Genomic DNA, 18,342 nt, shown 5'->3' on the forward strand with positions numbered 1-18,342 from the left:
GTTTATCTGTGGTGAGAACTTTTATTCAGCAGTCCAAGTTTGTTAATCAATTTTACAATTGGGGCTGGGATGATCCTCACTCCGTGCTTCCAGCACAGACTGCTTCCTCCTTCCTCAGGAAACCAGACAGTTTGCCATGCCTGGCAGGGAGGGGCACCAGCCCTCTGGCCAGGGAAACTTATAGGTTTTACTGCAATCTCAGCTGCTCTACCCATTCCAGGTTGTTTATCATGCATAATTGATTGCTGATTTTCCTGAAGTGACTGTTCCACATAGTTCCTGGTCATCTACCTGCTGCCCCAGAAGAGTAACTAAAACCCACACCTCACCACTCTTGCCATCTTCCCAATCCCTCAGCTTATAGATTTTTGCATCAGATGCAAAATTATAAAAATCTTAGAAGACACCAGAAGAGAAAAACTATGTAACCTTAGGTTTTCTGCTGAGTTTTTACATGTAGATCAAAATAAGAGTCATGAAAGGGAAAAGTGGTAATGAGACTTTATTAAAAATTTGAAAATTCTACTCTATGGTAGACATTGTTAACAAAATGTAATGACCTTACCTTTTACAGGGAGAAAGTTTTGCAATATGCATAAATCTGAAAAGGACTTGTAACAAAATATACAAAAGACTCACAGCTCAACAATAAGAAGAAAACCTACCCAATTAATAATTGGTTAAACTGATTAGTTATACAGTTGACAAATAAATACACACAAAGATGCTGAATATCATTTGTCATTACAGAAAAGCAACTTACAATGAGAGATTCTACAGACCCATTAGAATGACTAACATCCAAATAACAGACAATACCAACTGCTAGTGGAGCAAGAGTAACTCTCATTCATTCATGTACAGAATGCATAATAGTACAGCCACTTTGGAAAATTTACTGGCATTTCCTACAAGGTCAAAGATTTCTCAGCATGTGACCCATCAATCACACTCCTAAGTATTTACACTATTCTGTTTGATAACTAATGACAACATAAAGTCAGCACATACATATTTATAGCAAGTTCTAGTTATAATGACCAGAAACTGGAAGAAGCCAAGATGTCCTTAACTATGTGAAAGAAAAGCCAACTGTGGTATAATCATACCCTGGAATACTACTCAGCAGAAGAAGGGAAAGGACTGTCCTGACACATAAAGACATAACTGCATCTCAAATTTATATTACTAAGAGAAAGAAGCCAACTGGAAAAGCCTACCAACTGCATGATAAGGTTACATTTATTACATTCTGTAAAAGAAAAATTTACAGAGATGGTTAACAGATCAGTGGTTGCCAAGGATTCATGATGGTAGGGTAGAGGATTGAATAGGTGAAGTATTCTATATGCTATTGAGTGGTGGATAGCTGTCGCTATGAATTTCCTAAATCTGTAGAATTTTACAACACAAAGAGTAATTCTTAACATATGCAAATTTATAAAAATCACTTGAGGTAGATGAAATCAAATCCAACATAAGAATATAACTGAATTACAAATGTTTGAAACAAATTTACTGGAAATGGGAAAGGAAAATGTGCTTACCTGAGTAACTATGAAATAAATGAAATTTGTAAGACTATGGGCAAAAGTAACTGAATAAGCAATGAACTCTGATAATGTTCTTGCCCATGGGAGTATTGGTTAACAATGGTGAAGCCACATGTATATTGGAATTGAAAAATAAGTTCAAGAGATGGGAGATAGGTTTCTCACTGTTGGAGTGAGAGGTAACAAATAAATCATAGGAGAAATCTAGAATTATCCATTTGGTAATGGAGTAGATTTGGAGACCTGGGTATGAACTCATGATTAGCTTAATAAAGATTTTTCCATATGGAAGTATTTATGGTAGTTGGGTGTATGTACACAGCATAGTTAAACCACATGAATTTCATAGGACTATCAGTTGAGAGAGTGAAGATGCAAGGACACCACTGGTAAGCTCCCAGATCTAAGTTTTTAATGCTGTTCTCCAATAAAATGAGCCAGTTCTCCCTCCAGAAATGGCTGATTCTATGTCTCAGGAAGAAAACAAACAAGACAGTCCTGGAGAATCTTCTAATGCTAAACAGTAAGGAATTAAAAAAGCAACAGCCACCACAAACACACACACATGCACACACACTCACACACATATGTTTGCACATATGTGTAAAAGAGGAGCCAACTGAAAGGACTCCCAGTGGCCCAAGCTAGAACAATTGATCAACAAAATTAATCAAGGGAAATTGCATTATAACCCAAAGTAGGAGATGAATATGCAGTGACCCAACTGATTTAAATGATTAAATTTAGAAATAAATGGGGAAAAATAGAAATGGTCTACCTATTTTAGTTTCCTAGGCTGCTCAAAGCTGTTACCACAAAAAGATTTGGCTTAAACATTGGGAATTTATATGATTATGGCTTTGAGGCTAAAAGAAAATCCAAATTAAGGCATCATCAATGTGATGCTTTCTTTCAGAAAATCAGCTGCTTGCAATCCTTGGCTCCTCCATCACATGGCAGCATCTGCTGGTCTCTTCTCTTCTCTTCTGGGTTTCACTGATTTCAGCTTCTGGATTCCATGGTACTCTCTCCCCCTCCCAGTATTAATTCTGTTTATAAAGAACTCCAGTTGGAGAATTCAGAGCCATGCTCAACAAGGTGGGTCACAACTTAACTGAGGTAGCCTCATCAAAATATCTTACTTACAATGGGTCCACACATGTGGGAATGGATTAAATTTAAGAATGTGTTTTTCTGGGGTACATACAACTTTAAACCACCACAGCATTCAAAAATTTAAATTTATTGATACAGATATTCATCAAGGAGGTGGAATATAACTTTCTATTCCTTAAGGGTGGGTTATGTATAGTGACTTCCTTCCAAAAACTACATATAGTTTAGTCAGGGGAAAATAATTTTACATTGGAGAAACCTGAAAAATAATACCTCAACCAGATGATTAAGGTAAACAACAACAAGAGTAAATCATCTTGAGAGTATGAACCTTTGATATGGAGTGATAAGAAAGGCACTTAATGACTGTGGTCTTCCTTCCAAAAAACATCGCAGCATAATCATGACACAAACATCAGGTAAAGCTCAATTAGAGGACATTCAACAAAATTCCTGCCCAGAAACAGAAAAAGATAAAACTAAGGAAATCTAGAGAAAGAATGAACTGTAGTTGATAATAATGTGTCTATTTTGACTTATTAACTTTAACAAATGAAGAATGCTGGTATAAAATGATAAGACAAAAAATTGGATCTTGGTTACATGATATATCTATGCACTGTCTGCATAATTTTTCTTTAAATATGAAACTGTTCTAAGACAAAATTATTAGACAACATTATATTTTCTAACATAATTTCTGTTTAATCATTCCTAAAATTATTTATTCCCTCTGTTAACTAGTCCCATAGTTTTTTTAGATGGCATTTTAATGCAATTTTATTCAGATATGTTCATACACCATACAATCCATCCAGTGTATATTGTCAATGGCTCTCAGTATCAACACATAGTTGTGGAATCACTAGCATAATCAATTTTAGGACATTTTTATTAACCCAATAATAAGATAAAATAGAAATATGGAAGAAAACTCAAAATAACCCATATCCCTTATTCCCCTATTGTTGACCCCTAGTATTGATGTGGTGCTACATTTATGACTGCTATGAGAGAATATTAATGTATTAGTTGTTAATTATAGTACACAGTTTGCAATACCTATATTTTCTCTCAAATACCCCTTTATTATTGACATTTGTAATGGAGTCATACATTTGTTCTTGTTCATAAGGAAACATTTAAAATACATGTACAGTAAATCACAGTCATTGTCCAACAGAAGATTCACTGTGCCATACATTCCCAATTTTCACCTCCAGCTTTCCTCCTAGTGACATACATGACTCTAAACTGCCCATTTCCACCACACTCACACACCCTTAAGCACTGCTAATTATTCTCACAATAATGAGATGCCATCACCTCTATCCATTACCAAATGTTTAAGTTCAACCTAGTTGAACATTCTGCACATATTAAGCAACTGCTCCCCACTCTCTAGCCTCATTCTATACCCTGGTAACCAATATTCTAGATTTTATGTCTATGAGTTTGCATATTATAGCTAATTCATATTAGTGAGATCACCCAATATTTGTCTTTTTGTACCTGACATTTCACTTCATGTAATGTCCTTAAGGTTGATCCACGTTGTCATGTGCTTCAGAACTTCATTTCTTCTTACTGCTGAATAATATTCCATGGTGGACATCATATTTAACCATTCATCTGTAGACAGACATTTAGGTTTTTTCCATGTTTTAGCAAATGTGAATAGTGCCATTATGAACACCGGTGTGCAGATATGTTGTGTCCCTGCTTTCAGACCACCTGGGAATATACCAAGTAGTGGAATTTATGGATCGTAAAGCAACTCTATACATAGCTTACTGAGAAACTACCAGACATTTCCACAATGCCAGTACCAGTTTACCTTCCCACCAGCAGTGAATAAGTATTCCTCTCCAATATTTGTGGTTTCCTGTTTGTTTAATAGTAGTCGTTCTATTATGTGTGAAATGATATTTCATTTGATTTGCATTTCTCTAATAGCTAATGAAGCTGAAAATCTTTTCATGCGCTTTTTAGCCATCTGTATTTCCTCTTTGGAAAAATGCCTATTCATGTCTTTTTCCCATTTTTTTATTTGGGCTATTTGTCTTTTTATTGTTGAACTATAGAACTTCTTTATATATTCTTGATATCAAATTCTTATCAGATACATGGTTTCCAAATATTTTCTCCCGTTGATTCAGGGGCCTTTCACACTTTTGGCAAAGTCCTTTGAAACACAGATGGATTCAATTTTGAGAAGGTCCCATTTATCTATTTTTCTTTCATTGCTTGAGCTGTGGGGGAAAGGCAATTTTGTTTATTTGCATCTTTTCTCTTTTTGTCTGTCAGTCTAGCTTAGGGTTTGTTGATTTTATTGACTGTCTCAAAGAATCAACTTTGGGTTTTATTGATTTTCTCTGTTGTTCTTTTTTTCTCCATTTCATTTATTTCAGCTCTAATCTTTGTTATTTCTTTCCTTCTGCTCACTTTGGGATCAGTTTGCTGTTCTTTCTCTAGTTTCTCCAGTTGTTCAGTTGGGTCTTTGATTTTAGCTTATTCTTCCTTTTTAATGTGGGCCTTTAGGGCTATAAATTTCCCTCTCAGCACTGCCTTTGCTGCATCCCATAAGTTTTGATATGTTGTGTTCTCATTTTCATTCATTTCCTGATATTTAATAATTTCTATTGCAATTTATTCTTTGACCCATTGATTGTTGAAAAGCATCCTTTTTTAACCTCCATATATTTTTGAAATTTCCAGTTTCCTGCCTGTTATTGATTTTTCAGCTTCATTCCTTTATTATCTGAGCTAGTGCTTTGTATAATTTCAATCCTTTTAAATTTATTAAGACCTGTTTTGTGCCCCAGCATGTGATCTATCCTGGAGAATGTTCCATGAGTGCTTGAGGAGAATGCACATCCTGCTGTTTTGGGATGCAATGTTCTACATGTGTCTGTTAGATCTAGTTCATTTATCATATTATTTAGATTCTCTTTGTCCTTTCTGAGCCTCTGTCTTTATGTCTTTTCTATAGGAGAGCATGATGTGTTCAAGTCTCCCACTATTATTGTAGACATGTCTATACTCCCTTCAGTTTTGGAAGTGTTTGCCTCATGTACCTTGGGGCACCTTGATTAGGTGCATAATTACATATGATTATTACTTCTTCTTGGTGAATTTCACCTTTTATTAATTAATAGTGTCCTTCTTTGTCTTTTACAACATTTTTTCATAAAAGTCTATTTTTCCCAATATTAGTATAGCTCTCCCAGCTTCTCTTTTGGTGTCAGGATTCTCTCCTTTTTGGCAATGACTGTCTGATATCTGTCTTGGAGTGGGTCTATTTGGTTTCATCCTATTTGAAGTATGTTTGGTTTCTTGGATTTAAATATTTATGTCTTTTATGAAGGTTGGGAAATTTTCAGCTATTATGTCCTCAGATACTCTTCCTGGTCCTTTATCCTTCTTTTCTCCTCTGGGGTAGATCTTTCTCCTGCCTCTTCAAATCTGCTCTACTGCTTCTCTAGTACATTTTAAGTTTCATCTACAGTATCTTTCATTTCCATACAATCTGCTATTTTTCTATGTGATATTTCAAATTCTTCTTTATGCCATCCAAGTGGCTTCTTCTTCTACATCTCTTTAACCATCTGGTTGAAATTATTTAGGAAATTCGCTTGACCACCTTTGTTAGTTGTTCCAAATTCTGTATTTCCTCAGGCTTTTAATTTGATCATTTAGTTTGGCCACAGTTTCTTGTTTGTTCATTTTTTTAACGTGCCTTGTAATTTTCGGCTGGTTTCTGATGTTATCTTGATTAGTTACTTTGATAAGTTATTTTGAAAATTGTTTTAACTCTCATCTAAGATTTTGTTGTTGATTAGGTTCATGTTGAGGGTTTGCTTTGGCACTTGGTTTATCATTATTTCACAGCCAAACCAGGGCCACTGTCTCATGCAGGATGTGCAGATCAAAACCAAATGTCTCATTCAGTCATAGTTTCTCCATTTTTTTGTCCAGACATTCCTTATATTTTGCAATGGTCCTTCACTGTCTCCTGAATCCCAAAACTGCTGCTTTGGAAATTCCTTCCTTTTCTCTAGATGCTTTGGGTGGAGTTGAATTTTGCCTGTCCTTATCCCATCGTCTTCCTGAAAGTTTCTATGATGATATCCTCTATTGTTTTCTTAAATAGTATGTAAGACACAGAAAATAAATAACACAGGGTAATATATATTATCAAATAAAAGTCTGTTATATATATTTTATGTTTGAGTATCATTCATATGTGTATGATTATTTATTATACATTACAATTGGTCTTTTTGATGTTCTTCTTGTTTAGCTGTCTCATCTGTCATTGTCTAAAAAGCTACTCATTGTAGACCAGGTACAAGATTCAGATATCAAAGAAAATATTCCACATCGTTGTTCAACATATACAAACAGCTGGTTTGTTGAAAAATAAAACAGCCCTATTATGTAAGGGTAGAAGAGAGGAGGGAGATAAGGAACTACCTATTCAGAAGCTTCTGATGTACCTAGGCAGCCAGGGTGTGAGAGAGAAGGGAGGAGGAGGCTAGGGGAGAATTTGATATTTAGAATAGTGTCTGAAATTTTCTTTTTTCCTTTTTGTCCCACTTCAGTCTTGGTTGCTTTTCTTTGCAGTCTCACAGATTTGAGACTGGTTTGAAGATAATCAGGACAGGGGAGGGAGCAAGTAATGGCACCAGAGGAGTAGAGCTGATATCTTGGTCAAGAGAAAAGAACAACAATCTTTCTCAGGATCATTAATGTATTGCTAAACAATATATCTCCAATGCCTAACACAATGCCTCACATAAGATACTCAAAAATATGTGTTGAATGAATGAATAAAGGAATGAATGTAATAGATTAGGGAACTTATTGGGGAAACATACTGGAATACATAATGGGAATATTTTAAAGCTACATTTAAAGAATGTAAGGAGACGAGACACTAGAAACTATTTTGAACCATGTCTATGCCAGAGAGATCCTAGAAGAGTGACAGATGGTTTAGTGAAATAAAAGGTAGAAAATTCAGCTACAAAGAAAGACCACTCCTACTGTGGAGATCACTTCTATATGCAACCTTAGGAGGCTTCTGCTGAGGACTGTAGAGCAGAAGAAGAGACTCCCCATCCAGGAAGACATGGGTTACATGGGAAACAAGTGCGTCCACAGAAAATCCATGAAATTTTAAGACATTGCCAGTTCCAATGGATTTCTTCTGAGATCTTATCATTGAGATCCAGGTCTGTTACTTGATACTTTTGGTGAGACCCCGCATTCCTCTGCCCCTGCCTGCCTTGAATAAACATGAAGGAAAAGAGAACGTTCAGGGGAGGGTCATCCATGTGGCCTTTGTAAGCAGGATTATGCTTCCCAAGGGCAGAAGGAAGCTCAAGTCAGAATAGGCACACCCAGGAATGAGGACTCAAGATGTGTACCACCATTATGACCCGACATGCTCCTGTGCAGGGAAAGGGTGAGGGCATGGCACTGCCTAATCCTCTAGGTTTTCTGTAGGCCCAGGTGGTGACAGAGAGTCCAGAGTTCATGGACTAGTCTCCCCTGCCTGGCAATTTCCCTTTTCTTTCATGCACAATATAATTAACACAACTTTCTGTTGGTACAGAGTGAAGGGCAAATTTAGAGAGCACAGTTTGACAGAATCTTGCTGGCCTACCCTCCCTGTATTCAACTGATAGTGTGTGCTGTTTGCCAGGCACTTGTTCTGCATTAGAGATGGCACCCTCAACACGATTCCATATAGTCAGTTGTGGCTAGCAGGATACGGGCACTCAGAAGCAGAATTATGAGTCTGGAGCTATGGAAGACCTTCTGATGGCCACCAAACTGTTTCTCCAAGTGGCTCTGGGGTAGATTTGTGGTGGTCTGTTAATAATGTCTGAAAGCCTGAGATAACTCACAGGTCTCTTTGGGTTTTCCTGGGAGATACTTTTTTGTACTGCTATGGTTGTTCTTATTATAAAGTTCTGATACTATTAAGAAGGCAAAAAGAGCTAGCAAAATTATTTCTACCTGTGTTGAAGAACATCAAAAAGACTTGAGAAGACACATCTGATGACATCCTATGATGTTCTTTTGAACTTTGATATTACAATAATTTCTAGGATAGTATTTATAAATATATATTTATTTAATACAGTTATTGTGAATAATTCCATTTCATTGAACCCTCTAAAAATAGTGACTGTCTCACTATTGTGCTTCATTTGAAAAAAGGTCTAGCAGTAGTTTTGTTTATGATAGCCTTAGTCTCATGATTTTTGGGGAAATAAACCAAAAACAAAACAAAGCCCACAGAAAACAAAGCAAAAAAAAAGTCATGGATATTTTCCACTTCTCAGAACTACACAGAATGGTCTAAAGATTACTTGTAAGTATATTGTTAATATATGCTTTGCTCAAATACGAGCTGTCATTTAAAAGACACATTGAAAATATTACCACCAGAGATATAATGAAGATCACCAGTGCCAGTTTTCCTTTAGGTACTGAATACATCATAAGAACTTTCCCCCATGGGAAAGTTAAGCTATCTCAACAGGCCCCTATTATGTCCCTGATATGTCTTTGAGTAACTGTGGGAAATCTTTAAAGGACACTGGCATTCAGTGTGGATTAATTTCTACCTGAGCTGAGCTCTGGAGAACAACAGACTGTTCTGGAAAACAGACCACTGTGGGGAAGCTGGTTTCCTGCCTGTGACAAAAATAGACCACTTCTAACAATAATGAGGAAATAAAAGTGTGGTGAAACATCTGTAAAATATCTTCAGAATAATATCATCCAAGTACATGTGCATAAAGAAAGGAAATACCTAAAGACCTTGCCACTGTAATGCTGTCATTACTCCAGATTCTTAGACTACATCTGGCTTGCAGCCTGCTCCTCAGAAGGCCCCCAACTGGAAAGCTTCATTCAAAATGTCAAACAGCATAAACAAACTGTTCACATAGCATGGTATCCAACTGTAGTTACGCGAATTACTTAAATCTACCTTAAAACTGTATTTGTTATTATTTAGGTATAAACAACGTATCTTTAGTAACCATTATTCTAATTAAATTTTCTAAGTATACATTTAAAAATGCTTTGTTCTTTCAATCATTATATCTTGAAGGCTCACTATGTGCCAGGCACTCTCTAAGCAGTGGGATTGTATTGGTGGGCAAAGCAGATGAAACACATCTAAGGGAGTTTATATTATTTTGATTCTGATTAATTCAAAACAAAATAAAAATCCACAAGAAAACCAAGCACTGTTGATGAAGAGTCTAAGCTTTCCCAATGAAGAGTCTAAGCTCTGCTGAGATGCATTATTCCCAGTTCAGGTCAGTGGCAGTTGGAAACCCAGCCCAGCTGTGAGATGCCTTGTTAAGTAATCTGTCACCAGTAGCAAACTCCTGCAAAACAACTGCTCATCGTTTAATGTGAAAGAACTCAACATCATGTATAAACATTCCTTCTTTAAAAAGGTTGCTCCCACAAGTACCTATTCTCCAAAATACACCCCAATGATTAAGACTGTTACTAATCTGCCTAGAAATTCATTCACTGAAGGGTTAAGGCTGGGACATTTTCCAAGTCTGAAGCAGGGCAGGCTCTCCTGAAAGCCCCTAAGTTCCAGATTTCTGCAGCCTTGGGGGAGGTGGGGCAGAGGCAGAACAGACATCCATGCTGGCTAACATACATGGCATCAGTCATGACTTCTCCAAATATTCACACTGGCTGGATCCAGATTGCATCCAGAGGCTGGACTATGCCTTGCCATCAATCCTGAAAGGCCCAGCATCACAAAGTTAGGGATGTGGATATGAGACCCCCAAAATCAGGATGGAGGATGTTTAACTTGGGAGAAAGAGGCTTGGCTATGAGGTTGTCACAAGCAGGCATCCAGAGCATAGGCTAAATCCAGAAGTCAAGCACCCTCTCAAATTCCACACCAGGGGAATGTAGGATGGGTGCAATTCTCCTATGAGGACTGTGAGTTCCTTGTGACTCTCCTGCTAGTATTTCCTTAGCAACATCAGAGTGTTTCTCTTTCCCCCAAAATACTGATATTGAAACAGTAAACACTAACTGTTTATGTTTGGTAAATACGTCCACATAGACATACCCTGTGACTAATGGGTGAGGTCCATGTTATAATGAACACACTGGTGGCCCTACACTTGTTGGTGGCAGAGTGGGTGCTCTTCCTATGCACATTCCATTGTTTGGGATGAGACTAATAAAAGGACCAAAAAGGAAATGAAACTGGATGTACACACAGCCCTTCCTGCAGAGCACTCCAGGCCCTGGAAGGCCTGAGGCAGGCATCCCAGAAGCCCCCGAGTCTGCAATGACTGATACAGGTGTATTTGGCCATGTTCACATTTCCAGCTCTGAGCTCACTCCAGGTTCCACCCCTTGTAAGAAAACACTTGTTTCCCAGCTTTTCCTTCCTGGGACTGTGACCCATCTCTGGCTCCATGCCCAATCATGTCAGCCTGGTGTCAAAAGGTCTTTGCAGGGACCACTGAACTTGGACCCTGGAGGCGTTTCTCCCTGGGTGCATACCCTTATGTTCCCAGTCAAAGTACATGGCCTGAATCACAGAGTACTAGGAGCCAGCTCTGAAATTGATGCTGCCCAAACCCCTTCCTTCCAAGACACCCATTTCCCTCCAGCTTCCTGCTGGTAGTATAACCCATACATGTGTGGGGATTTATACATACAACAAACCAGTAAATAAAAATGGCCCAAAGTAGGATTATATTATGGCACATTTTAAAGGCTCAGTAAAGGATCTAACACATCCAACTGAGGAATCGACACTCTCACTTGCAGATAATATCAGTATCTGAATTTCACTCTTGTGAATATGAGGTCTTGGCCCTGCCCAAGATTAGCCCTGAAAGACCATGAAAATAAATAATTTCTCATTTGTTCTTGTTTCACAATCTCAAATGTTATACACATAATTTACTGGCATTTTGGTAAATCACGTCCACTTTAATGGTATTTTATCCCCAGCAGGCCTAGTTTAGAGCAAGAAAAGATAGCCATTGTGACACTTAGGGATTTGAAGGAATTATAGAGTGTATATGATTACTAATAAGGGATGGGGTATTTACATAGATCTACTCTCATTTAAGGAGATAAAGTGACATTGAGACTGAGAACTGAAGAATGAGGAGTCAGCAATGCAAAGCAATCAGTGAAGATCTTTCTTTACAGCAGTCACAGGGAGGGCAAATTCCAGAAGGGGCAAAACACTTCAACAGTTCAAAGAATAGAAGTGAGAGTAAGGCAAAGTGGTTGGGTCTGCAATTGGTGAATAAAAAGGCAGATCACTTAGGGTCTTGGTCAGACACAATATGTGTGAATTTTATTCACAGAATCTCTTTATAAAGAAGCTAGGGAAATAAAAATGTGGAGGGGTGGGAGCAGGCCGGAAGCAGCAGGATAGCAAGGCATGTTTGTGGGCAAGTGAACATGTATTTTTGTCTAACCTATTATGGTAGGAAATACACAAAAATGTAAGCGATACCTCTATTCAATTTGTAAACTATTCTAAACATTGATTCTTAGGGAAATTTACTCATTGATGGGCAAGGGACTAGAGTAAGAAAATATTTCTAGGCCTATGCAGTTGGCCTTGGCTTCATCACTTCTGATCTTGTCTCCTAACAATCATCTCACTCCCCTCAGATGTCACTCTAACCCTCTCTCTGGCTTCTCTGTGACACATAAGTCATTCTATCCCCTCCCTTGAAGTCTTATCCAACATTAAAATAACAGTTTCTCTGAGGGTCCCCACCATCCTAATAACTGCCCTCTCGCTATCATTTCAGAGCTAAGCTTCCTAGATGAGTCGTGTACATATCTGTCCAGATTGAATGCTCTTTAATTAATCATGGTGATTTTCCCATACACCATGCCAGCCAACCACTGCACTGAAACTGCTCTCCCAAGATTGTCAATAATTCCCAAGTTATTCAAGTTCTCAAATGTAATAACCACTCTCCTTTATCATTCTTCATCTTTTCATCCTGACTTTGCAGCATTGTTTATAGATTTGATTATATTTTTCCCCTACCATCAACTTGGCTTCCACATATCATCCTTGTTTTTCCCTCCTACCTTTCTGTTTCTTCTTTCTCAATGTCTTCTTTCTCTGTTTGCCACTTACATGTTGATGTTCACCATGGTTCAATCTCCTGCCCATTTTGCTCTCACTGTACATTCTCTCTCTCTGAGTGACCACAACAAATTTATGGCTTCAACTCAATCAATATGCCAGTCACCTGCAACTCTGCATATCTAGCCCAGAACACTCTCCTGAGACCAACATCTGAATTTACAATTAGACTCTCATGGGTACCTCAAGCTGATGCTCTTTCCCCAAAGTTCTGCTCCGCTTTCCTTGTCAGGATGAATGTTACCTTCATCCACCCAATTCTAAAATTCAGAGGCTGGAAGGTTTCTAGGATACTTCATACTCTCTCCCTTTTGGATGCAAATAGTAAGAAACATGTGTCAATTCTACTTACTAAATATGTTATCTTAATTTCACCCCTTCTGCCCATTATTCTTGTCATAGACTTGGTCCAGGAATTCATCATTTATAGCCTGGCTTACTGCCACAAACTCCCCACTAGTTCCTCTGCCTCTTGCCTGGCTACCTTCTAATTTTTCCTCTACACTGCTGCTTGGATATTTATAAAATGTAAATGAGACAATGCAATGCCCTCATCTAAAATATTCCAATGATTTATGTAGTCTGCAAAGTAAGGTTCAAACTCCTCAGCTTTTTGTGCCAGAAATCTGGTGGGCTGGCCATAATCCACCTCTCCAGGCTCATCCCCCACCAACTCACAGAGCTGTCTTACACTAGAGGTCAGCACATTACAAACAGTATTCTGAGGAGTAGTTCCTAAAGATATTAACAAAATTCTGGTCATATAAGTTTGCAAAAGTGAGGAAATACACTGTAACAGTCATTGAGAATATTCAAGAAAGGAACAGAGAGGTCAAGCTTGAGTACCAAACTACTGTTTCTCACTGAATACCTATTAATATCTCTAGGAATTCAGTTTGGAAAATGCTACTGAAACCATTTGGAAAAATTTATAATAGTTTCTAAAATATGCTATGCTTTCTTGCTTCTCCATCTCCAGCTGTGTGCCATTCATTCATTCATTCATTTTTTCTTTCATTCAAAACAGTTGTTCATCAATTGTATGTGCTTAAAAACTGCTGTAGGTTGAACATTTGGAGGAAGAACATGCTCTCAGTGAACCAAACTAGTAAACATATGATTAAAACAGTCATGGTAAGTATTGTATTGCTGGCAGCACAAAGTGGTGGAAAACTGAATGGGGGAGATTTGGAGACAGTAATGTTGCCCCTTTCTTCTTTACCTGATAGATGTCAGTTTTTACTTCAAGTGTATGCAGGCTAGGTAGTGAGGTGTGCCTATATTTACAATGGTTGTATCTTCTTTAGATGTTGAGTCTTTTATTCTTATTAAATGCCTCTCTTTGTCTGTAGTAATATTTCTTGTAATAAATTCTATTTTGTCTGTTATTAGTTTAACAACTCCAGTTCTCTAAAGCTTACTGTTTGAATGGTATCTCTTTTTCTATCATTTTACTTCCACCCTATTTTTGGCTTGAATGTATGGTGTGACTCTTGTAGACAGTACATAACTGGATCTTGCAATGTCATCCAAACTGACAGTCTCTAACTTTGACCAGAGTGATTGAGCAATTCGTATTTAATGTATATTTCCATTAAATGTCTGGATGTATATTTCCCAAATTGGGATTTGTTTTCTATGTTTCCTCTCTTTTTCATTCTTCTGTTTGACTAGACTGCCTTCATTAGAGTTAGTTATTGTTGTACCATTTAGATTAATCTCTTCATTTTCAATTTTCCTTTAGTTATTCTTTAGTTTTTCTTTAATTGAAAAATTATCCTATATATCTCAATTTATCAGTCTAATTTAATTTCAGATAAATATAGAAACTTTGCTCTATGTATCTCATGTCTCTTTCCTCTTTTCTTTATGTTTTGTCATTATATACTTACACATGATATAAATTCACCATATAATCTTATAATTCTTGCTTTATACAATGCTATGTCATTAACCCACATAATTATCATTTTTATGTTAATTTCACTCTGAGGATTTGAGTCCCTGTAATTTATTGTTAGTCTGAAATACTATATTTAAGATTTTTGTAAGGCATGTTTTTGGTAGATTGAATTACATATCCCCAAAACAGATGTCTTCATTCTTCATCATTGTTCCAGTGAGTGTGCACCTACTTGTATATAGGACCCTTTGAAGGTGTATTATCAATTATAAGTGTGGATCATTTGTGAACAGGATTTTTTAAGATCCTATTTAGGTGTCACCAGAATGAATCAGGGTAGACCTAAACCTATATTGCTGGCTCCCTTATAAGCAGAAGAAATTTGGCCACAGTCAATAGGAGACAGCCACAGGAAAGTCTAGGGCATCACCATGTGAAAACAGATCACCATCATCAGAATGCAATGTCTCAGGATTAAGCACTACATTATTGACATCTTGATTTTTGACCTCTAGCCTTTTAAAACTTAATTAGAAGGAAGAAAATTGGGTCTCAGGTGAGTCCCTTGTAAAAAGCATATAGCTGTTTATCCATTAACAGCTATACTTGTTTATCCATTCTGCCAATCTCTGTGTTTTGATGGGAGAGTTTAATCCATTATTTTTCAATGTTATTACTGTAATGGTAGTACTTACTTCAAACATTTTATCGTTTGGCTTTTATATGTCATATCTTACCTTTGTCTCCTTTCACACTTTTAGTTACCTTTACTGATAATCTTCATTTCTGTATTTTCCTCCAAGCCTCTCTCTCCTATCTTTTCCTTCCAGCATGCAGGGTTCCCTTTAATATTTTTATAAGGCAGGTGTATTAGTTAGTGTTCTCTAGTGAAACAGAATCAACAAGAGACATCTATAAATATAAGATTTATAAAAGTGTCTCACACAACTGTATGTATGCACAAATCCAAATTCCACAGGGCAGGCAGAAAACTGGCAACTCCAGTGAAGATGTTCAATGAGCTCCTCAGGCAGCGAACTAGCAACTTTGGTGAACAAGTTCAATGAACTCCTCAGGAAATGAACTGGCAACTTTGATGAACTCCTCAGGAAATGCTTTGCTGGTAGGCCCAAGAAAAAGTGAAGGTCCTCTATGTGTCTCACATAAAAGTCTTCAACTGATTGGATTAAATCCAGCTGACTGCTTTCTCTCATTGTGGAAGACACACCCTTCATTGAAGTCATCAGTCATAGTTGCAGCCAATTGACTGATGATTTAATAAACCAGCCTGTTGGTTTATTAACCAGTCACAAATGTCCTCACAGCAATGGTTAGGCCAGTGCTTGATTGACCAGACAACTGGGTACCATCACTTGGCCAAGTTGACACATGAACTTAACCATCACGGCAAGTGTCTTGTTAATGAACGCTCAGTCTCTGTTTTTCTATGAATGTCTTAAATGCTCCCTCAGTTCTGAAGAATAGTTTTACTAGACAGAGAATTCTTGGCTGACTGTTTCTCTTTAAGTATCTTAAATGTATCATACAACTGCCTTCTTGCCTCCATGATCTCTGATAAGAAATCAGAACTTAGCCTTACTGGGCATCCCTTGTATGTATATAATCACTTTTCTCTTGCTTCTTTCAGAATTCTCTCTTAATCTTTGGCATTTGACATTCTGATTAGTATGTTTTACTCCATTTATATAAAATATAAATATAAATAAATTTATAGAGAGCAAAAAAGTGTTTGCTCTGGCAGAAATAGATCTGTGGTTATATAGGGCTAGTAAAGGATAAAGGGATTGAGAGATGACTGTTTAAGGATATGAGGTTTTCCTTTGGAGTAACAAAAATGTTTATAATTGTTTGTGTTGATGAATGCCTAACTGTGATCATACTAAAATATGTTGTTTGTACACTTTGGATGGATTGTATGGTATGTGAATATAACCCAATAAAATGGATTTTTTTTTTTTTAGGTTTGCACATTCAAAGATATTGGCTCCAAATTAGGAAAATCAAAAAATAAACATAATTGACATAAAATGGAAAATTGCAGAGTATCTTTTCAAAACTCTATCCCATTAGGCATAATATGATCATATCCCAGTCAATTGGATAATACTTGGGATTCTTCCAATAACATGTGTGCATTCATTCAGCATTATTTCCTGAGCATGTCTTATGTCTAGGCATTCTTCAACACAAAGCAGGGAGAATGGGTGGATTCCCCAGGATATTGCTAGTAGAAGTCATACTTTAAATTCTCCCAATGCCTCTTCCTGTGGTAAATCTCTCTGTATTGCACAATGATATGATTGATGTTAACATAGCCTTTGACACATCTGAGAATATGGCTCTCATAAAAAATCTGGGCTGTCTGGGAGAAAGATATAATTCCCTCAGTTCTAAGTTACAGCAAGTCTATAAGTAAATGCCTTCTTGCAATGCATTTCTTTTCCACTTTTAAAGCTAAGAAGGTAATTTTCCCTTGGTGGCATACTTATTTCCCAGTTGTTTAACCTTTCTCTTAGCAGAAAGGAATTGGTTTTAATTTAATAAGATGTTAGACATATCTGTGTCAGTTAGGTCTCTCATAATATTCTGTTCAAGTAATGATAAGATGACAAGAAACCTGGGTCTTAACGTAGGGATCTTATCAGGCAAAGGTCATTTGTACTTACAGATTTAAGTTATCATTGTCCTAGTATAAAACTAAGAAAAGAAAAAAGCACCTAGAGGAGTTGATGCTGTAGCACAGTTTCTAAAACATTTTTAGTAACTGTCAGTTTCCTGGCACAAAATGGTATAGAAAATAAAGGGCCTAAAAATATGAGCTGTCAGTAGTCTGGTGAATTTTAACACCACTTCATCTTAGACTCTGAGCAGATGTTCCAAGTAGCAATCATGGTGTGCTGGTTTTGATGTACTATGTCCCCAAATTCCATGTTCTTTGATGCAATCTTTTGATGGGGGGCAGACATGTCAGTGTTGATTAGGTTGGAACCTATTGATTGAGTGTTTCCATGGAGACATGCCTCAATCAACTGTGGGCAAGACCTTTGACTGGATAATTTCCATAGAGGTGTTACCCCACCCATTCAGGGGGTGTGTTAATTAAATCACTGGAGCCATATAAAAGAGCTAACAAACAGAAGGAATTCAGAGCTGCAGCCAAGAGAGACACTTTGAAGAATGTACAGGAGCTGAGAGTGGAGCTGGAACACAACTCAGGATCAGCAGATGCCAGCCACATGACTTCCCAGCTAACAGAGGTTTACTGGATGCCATTGGACTTCCTTTGGTGAAGGTATACTTGTATAGATGCCTTCATTTGGACATTTTCATGTCCTTCAGACTGTAACTTTTTAACCAATTAAACCCCCTTTATAAAAGCCAATCCATTTTCTGGTGTTTTGCAAAATGGCAGCATTAGCAAACTGGAACACATGAAGAGCCAATTTAAAATCTATTTCATTTGAAATCTCTCCTTATAAATGTTAAATATTAAGAGGAATAATGTTATTTTAAATGTCACCAAAACATCATGTTCAGCAGAAAACAGGACTAAG

The sequence above is a fragment of the Choloepus didactylus genome, chromosome 19 (assembly GCF_015220235.1).
Source record: "Choloepus didactylus isolate mChoDid1 chromosome 19, mChoDid1.pri, whole genome shotgun sequence".
Lineage (NCBI taxonomy): Eukaryota > Metazoa > Chordata > Mammalia > Pilosa > Megalonychidae > Choloepus > Choloepus didactylus.